Source organism: Equus przewalskii, unplaced genomic scaffold, assembly GCF_037783145.1.
Source record: "Equus przewalskii isolate Varuska unplaced genomic scaffold, EquPr2 contig_R1839, whole genome shotgun sequence".
In the NCBI taxonomy this organism is placed as follows: Eukaryota; Metazoa; Chordata; class Mammalia; order Perissodactyla; family Equidae; genus Equus; species Equus przewalskii.
In genome coordinates, this window is record NW_027228439.1 from 148,626 (window position 1) to 154,666 (window position 6,041).

General features: G+C 39.9%; 1 pseudogene; it reads left to right on the forward strand.

Moving 5' to 3' along the window:
• Positions 1-4,680: 4,680 nt before the first annotated feature.
• Positions 4,681-5,634, forward strand: LOC139081369 (olfactory receptor 1165-like; annotated as a pseudogene).
• The last annotated feature ends 407 nt before the right edge of the window (positions 5,635-6,041 follow it).

Genomic DNA, 6,041 nt, shown 5'->3' on the forward strand with positions numbered 1-6,041 from the left:
CCTATTCTGTTCTGCTTGGGTGATTTCCTCTTGTGTTTTGTCTAGCTTGCTGATCCATTCTTCTGCTTCCTCTACTCTGCTATTGAGTCCCTCTAGTGAATTTCTCATTTCCAGTATTGTATTCTTCATTTCTGTTTTTTTAATATCTTCTAGTTCTTTGCTGATGTACTCACTGTGTTCATATATTCTTCTCCCCATATCTGTGAGCATCCTCATGATATTTTGTTTGAACTCTTTGTCAAGTAGGTCGCTAGTTTCTGTTTCATTTAGTCCTTTTTCTGGGGTTGTTTGCTGTTCCCTTGCTTGGAAAGTATTCCTTTGTCTCCTCATTGTGCCTCTTTCCCTGTGCTTATTTCTATGTATTGGGTGAGTCGGTTATGTCTCCTGATCTTGGATAAGTGGCCTTATGTATGAGATGCCTTATGAGGCCCAGCAGTGTGCTTCCCTCTTGTCACCAGTCCATAAGAACCAAAAGTGACCCCTTTGTGAGCTACTTGTGTCGTTCTGCTGTGGCAAGCTTCCTCCCACTGCAGGTACCCAGGGAGTCTAATCTTTTGTTCCCTGGCCAGCTGTTTGTAAATCTGGTTTGGGTAGCCTCAGCCTACAAAGTCTATCAGCACACTCTTATTGCAGTTTTCCTCTTAATTGGGTTGGTACCCAGAGTTGCTGGTTGATGACTCAGGGGTGTACAGTTGTGATAGGCAGCAGGTCTACAAGGCTGTTGTCAGTTCTCTTAGGACTGCAGCTGAGTGGGGCTGACCCTAGGCACAGGAGCACTCAATTGTTTCAGACTTTGGAAGGTGGGGCTGATCCTTTTTATGGCTGTTTGTGAAGCATAGGTCTTCTACTGCTGATAAGCATCACCCCCCAAAGGAGCACATACACCGTCAACACAGTCCTGGTCCGTGCACACTTCTCAACCCCCTGGAGTGCACCCCCATGCCACAGTGCAGGGGCCCCCACTTCTCCACTAGTGCCCCCTGCAGTTCACCTGGTCCTCATACAGGCCCTGCCCCACAGAGGCAGACATCCTTGCCTGCCTGTAGAGGGTCAAGGCACCCAGTCTATGCAGGCTGAAATGTAGCCTGAGGGCTTGATGTTAGTTGGGGCTGGTCCCTAGGGAGGGCTGCGTGCCCTGGCTGAACTGGATTAAATCTGTACTCTAGTGGGCCTGGAAGACCCCTGGGCTAACAGGCCAAGGGGTGAACCTCAATGGCACCCACCATGGTCCATGTCAGCATGCCTGGACCAGCTCAGAACAATAGCCCCCACCAATGCCTCAGTCTCCAGAGAGCTCCCTCCTCTCACCAAGATGCCCCCAGAGCCCACCAGTGAGTCTCCTTTCACTGAAGGACTGTCAGCCTTCTCTCTGGTGATTTTAAGTTGCTGCAATGAGTGAGTTTGTGTGTGGGCCCTTTAAGATCCGGGGTCTCTGGCTTTTAGCTGACAGCTTTTCTAGGGGTATCCTCACTGCAGTTAATAGCCAGCAAAGCCAGACAGTAAGACCCCTGTCTCAGTTGAGCTGAGTCTGAAGGATGCTTATAGCAATATCGCCCCCGTTCCGGACCTCACTCCTCTGGGGAGGGCTGCGTACCTTAGTGTGGCTCCCGCCTGGCCAGCTGAGAAGCTCTGCTGCTCCCAAAGGTGGCTTTTTTCCTCTCCACAAGGAATTTCTGCCTCTTCTGCCTTCGTCAGGACTGTCCCTTGCTGTGGGGGTTCTTTTTATCCAGTTTTCAGTTTTCAATCCAGGGTAATTTTTCCAAAAATTGTTGTCACTTGGTTGTGTTCGTGGGAGGAGGCAAGTTCAACGTCTGCTCACACCGCCATCTTGACAAGATCCTCAATATTTTAGAATTTTATAATAAAAGTTCCTGATAAGATTAAATAAGTAGGACATTTTATTTCCTTTTTTCTGTGCTGTGAACAAGGACTTAGTTTATTCATTCAACCTCAGTCATATTCCCCGATACCAAGCTAATTTAGTTAAAATCAATGTCCTAACCACATTGATAAAATTATCACCATTACATTATCTTGACAATTATTATCTTCTTTGTGCATTTTCGTATCTGTTTTATTTTTGAACTAATAAATAAAACAATGTGAATCTGGCCCTCAAAATGATTATAATGTAGGTAAGGAAGTGATGTATTCAGTATAAGTGATCTTGAACTCTTCTAGGTTGTAAAAACTCCCTGTGAGTATTTTGCTTATAGTTTGTGTTGAGCATATTTTGAATACAACATGTGTGCTCTTTAAAAGTGGAGGGGAAAGAATATTTATCAAAAGTTTAACAAATAAATAGTAAAGAGAATGGAATGGGCACTGATGTCTGGTAATATTGATGGAAGCTGACAAAACAGTGAAGGCATCCAGTCAGACCGAGTGGCTTGAATAAAGGCGAGAAGCAGTGTGGTAAGCAGTCAATCTAATTGGAGTGAAAGGTCATGCAAGCAGCAAAGAGGAAAAGAAAAGAATCAAACTGCATGAAATTTAGTAGTAAATGCACTATCTTCAACTTTGCCTGAAAATTTGAAGTGCATATGCACGTGATTTGTTGCTTACCAGAAATCATGGATGAAACTTGGGAAAGCAGTAAATTAACCTAACACAGTTCAAATATTTGACTACAAGTGCTCAGTTAGGCATTGTTATTCGATATGTAGCAAGTAAGGGCAGATTGCTCAGGTCATTGCCTCTTGTTCTGACAGAATATTCCTGAGAAGATTTTAGTTTAAGCTTCAGTATGAGCTCAGAAGGGTCAATGGTATACCCAGAATATTGACTGGATCCTCTGGAATATTTAGAAACCAGTGTGAGGACAAAAATGGAAACAAAACAAACAGAAAACAACACTAAAAATGTTTACCTAGAGAGTAAAACAGCAAGAGATCCATTTTAAATATCTTCACATATTTGAACGTCTATAATGTAAAAGGGGATTACTTTTAATTTCTGTGAACTTTGGAGATAGAGTTAGATCCATTTGGACCTGGAAGGTACCACAAAATACAGTAGAAAGAATACTAGTTAAGAGAAATATTGAAGCACAGAGTTGACTATGATGGTTACTGCTTTGATACATTTCACTGACAGAGTTTGAGGTGGGAACATTAGCTGTGAGGACAGGAGATGTAATGTAAGGAAGAGACAGTAGAACTATTGCTCATGAAGACTGAACACAAGGTATGTGGAAATATGCAGGAAGTCTCTGCTTTTCAACTATATCAAGTCTTGATCTTGGTTTAGAGGCTGTCACAAAGGTCAGTTAGTTTCTATCAAGGAGAATATGATCTAACAATTCCAGTAACTCTTTCTCCAATCCAAGCTCTAGAACCTTTACTGATATAGTCATTTCATCAAGCTTCCTTGAAGCAGTAGCAGACCGTACCTCAAAATTCTTAACCTGCATAGATGTGACCCAAGAAAAGCAGTGTAAGTTCCTGAATTTGGAGAAGCATTTTTATGAATACATGTGACTGAATACATAAAGTTCACAAATTGTCAACCCAATCTTCTATGTAATGGAAAATGTGGCCACACAGCTGATGCTCTGTGCCTGGGATTAGGGGCAGATTTCATGACAGGCTACTGCTTGTGCCAAGCAAAGCTAAAAATGGTGCCAGTTCACAGATGGATTGAAGATGGCAGCAACATATTCATTGCATCTCTACATTTGTTTCCAGAATCAGTTGTGATTTTTTAGGTTTAATCATGTGAAATTTCTAATATTCAAATTCCTGTTGGTTTATAGAAGTAAAATATTTATATTTTTGAATCTTACAAACTTTATTCATTCCTCATTGACCGCCACACCTAAGCGTGGAAAAGATTTTGGTTATTTTGCAAGAGATATTTCTGTTTTTAGTAAGATTTTTTTGTTTTATAATCACTGATAAATAAGCAGGATTTTTTTTTCCATTTTAATACAATATGTACTACCAACAGAAGATAGTCAGCATGAAACTTTCAAGAATATCTCCAAAACACTTCCTCAAAAGACATTTCAAAACCATTGAGCATTTTGAGCCTTGTAAAGTGCCATTTGGTGGATATGTTATTGAGAGAACATAGTTATCAGTGGAATTTTTGACCAGACCTCTTAAAGATCTTCTTAAGTAGATGTTTTATGTGTCCTTGATAATAAGATATATGTTGAATAGGTAAATATTCAACATACCAATAAAGAATTTTGAATGTCTGATGATACATTTTCCCCAAAGAAATTTACTCTTTTGTATTTCTATTTGTATGGTGTTTAACCTTCCCAAGGCCACTTCTGCTGTGACTATATGACTACAATGATCTGCTCAACTTTTTTCTGATTTCACTTTATGTCTCCTTTGTTCTCATATGATTATATTTTATCATGGGGTATTCAATGCTCTAAGTATCACACGCATTTATGAATCATTTATATAGTAATACTATTGACAATTACTAGTTTTTCTTGTTTTCCAAATGAGGAAACTAAAGTACTGAAGGATAAAGCTAATTGCTTACAATCAAAAAGTCAGTGAGTTGTCAAGTAAGACTCCAATGTTGAGCAGAACACTCGAGAGTGCACACTGACCACATTGTGTTAAGTAGTTCACAGGGAGCTGTCCCGAGTTCCTCTTACCCCACCTTCTCAAGTTCTGCTGCTCAGTTTTCTTATTTATTTATTTATAGTCAAAAGCCATGTTACTGGATGAGGGAAATCAGAGTTCTGTGAACACATTCATCCTCCTGGGCTTCTCAGAATACCCACACCTCCAGGGAACCCCTCTTCCTGGTTTTCTTGACCATCTATACAGTCACTGTGGTAGGGAACCTGGGCATAATTGTGGTCATAAGGATCAATCCCAAACTCCATACACACATATAATTTTTCCTCAGCCATCTATAATTTTTGTATATTTGTTATTCCAATGTGCTTACAATCAAATTGCTAGAAATCTTGGTTGTGGAAGGCAGAATTATCTCCTTCAAGAGATGCACAGTACAATTTTTCTTTGTGCGTTTGTAATAACAGAAATGTTCATGTTAGCAGTGATGACCTATGACCAGTTCATGACTTTGTAACCTCCTTCTCTACACAGTTGCTATGTCTCATAAACTCTGTACTCTCCCCATAATGGGAAGCTACATATGTGGTGGAATATGTTCCTTGACATTCACATATTCTCTTCCGGAACTATCTTTCTGTGGCTCTAACATCATCAATCAGTTTGGCTGTGAGTATTCTGCCATCTCTCTTTATCCTCTTCTGACCCCTTCTGCAGTGAGAAGACATGTTTAGTCATTTCTACGTTCACTGAGGCTTGTAGCCTCCTGATTATCCTCTCCTTCTACGTGGTCCTAGTTGTCACAATCATCAAGATGCCTTCTATGGGTGGACTCCAGGTAACCTTCTCCGTCTTTACTTCCCACCTGACTGCCATCACCATTTTCCATGGAATCATCCTTCTTCTCTACAGTGTGCCCATCTCCAAAAGCTCATGGCTCCTTGTCAAAGTGGCCACTGTGTTTCTTACCATCATGATCCCTACACTGAACTCCTTTATATACAGCTTTAGGAACAAAAATGTGAAAGAGGTTGTCAGGAGTTTAATCAACTCCAAACTGCTTTCTCACTCAATATATTTCAAATAAATATATATATTTATGTCCTACTTATGTCCAGTAATTTTTCATATATATTATTGATGCTAGGTTACCTTTAATTAAATATATAATTATGCTTTAAATCAATTAAATATTGTACTTTCCATGTTTTTCAGTGGTCAAGATGCTCTGGATTAATATAGAAATAATCTATTCTGACACACTACATCTCTACTGGTTTCAGAAAGGACCATATTTCAAAAACTCCCAGTTAGACACTATGGAATTCAGGGTGATGAATAAGGGATATATATTTAGAGACTCATTAATTATAGTTTAAACTTTGCCTTATAAAAGTGCTAAAAACCACAGATGATAACTGTGTGTTCTGGATCTGCTCTCAAGTTCTCATAATCAGTCCACTCAGAAAGTTCTATAAAACACTTTTTATTTCC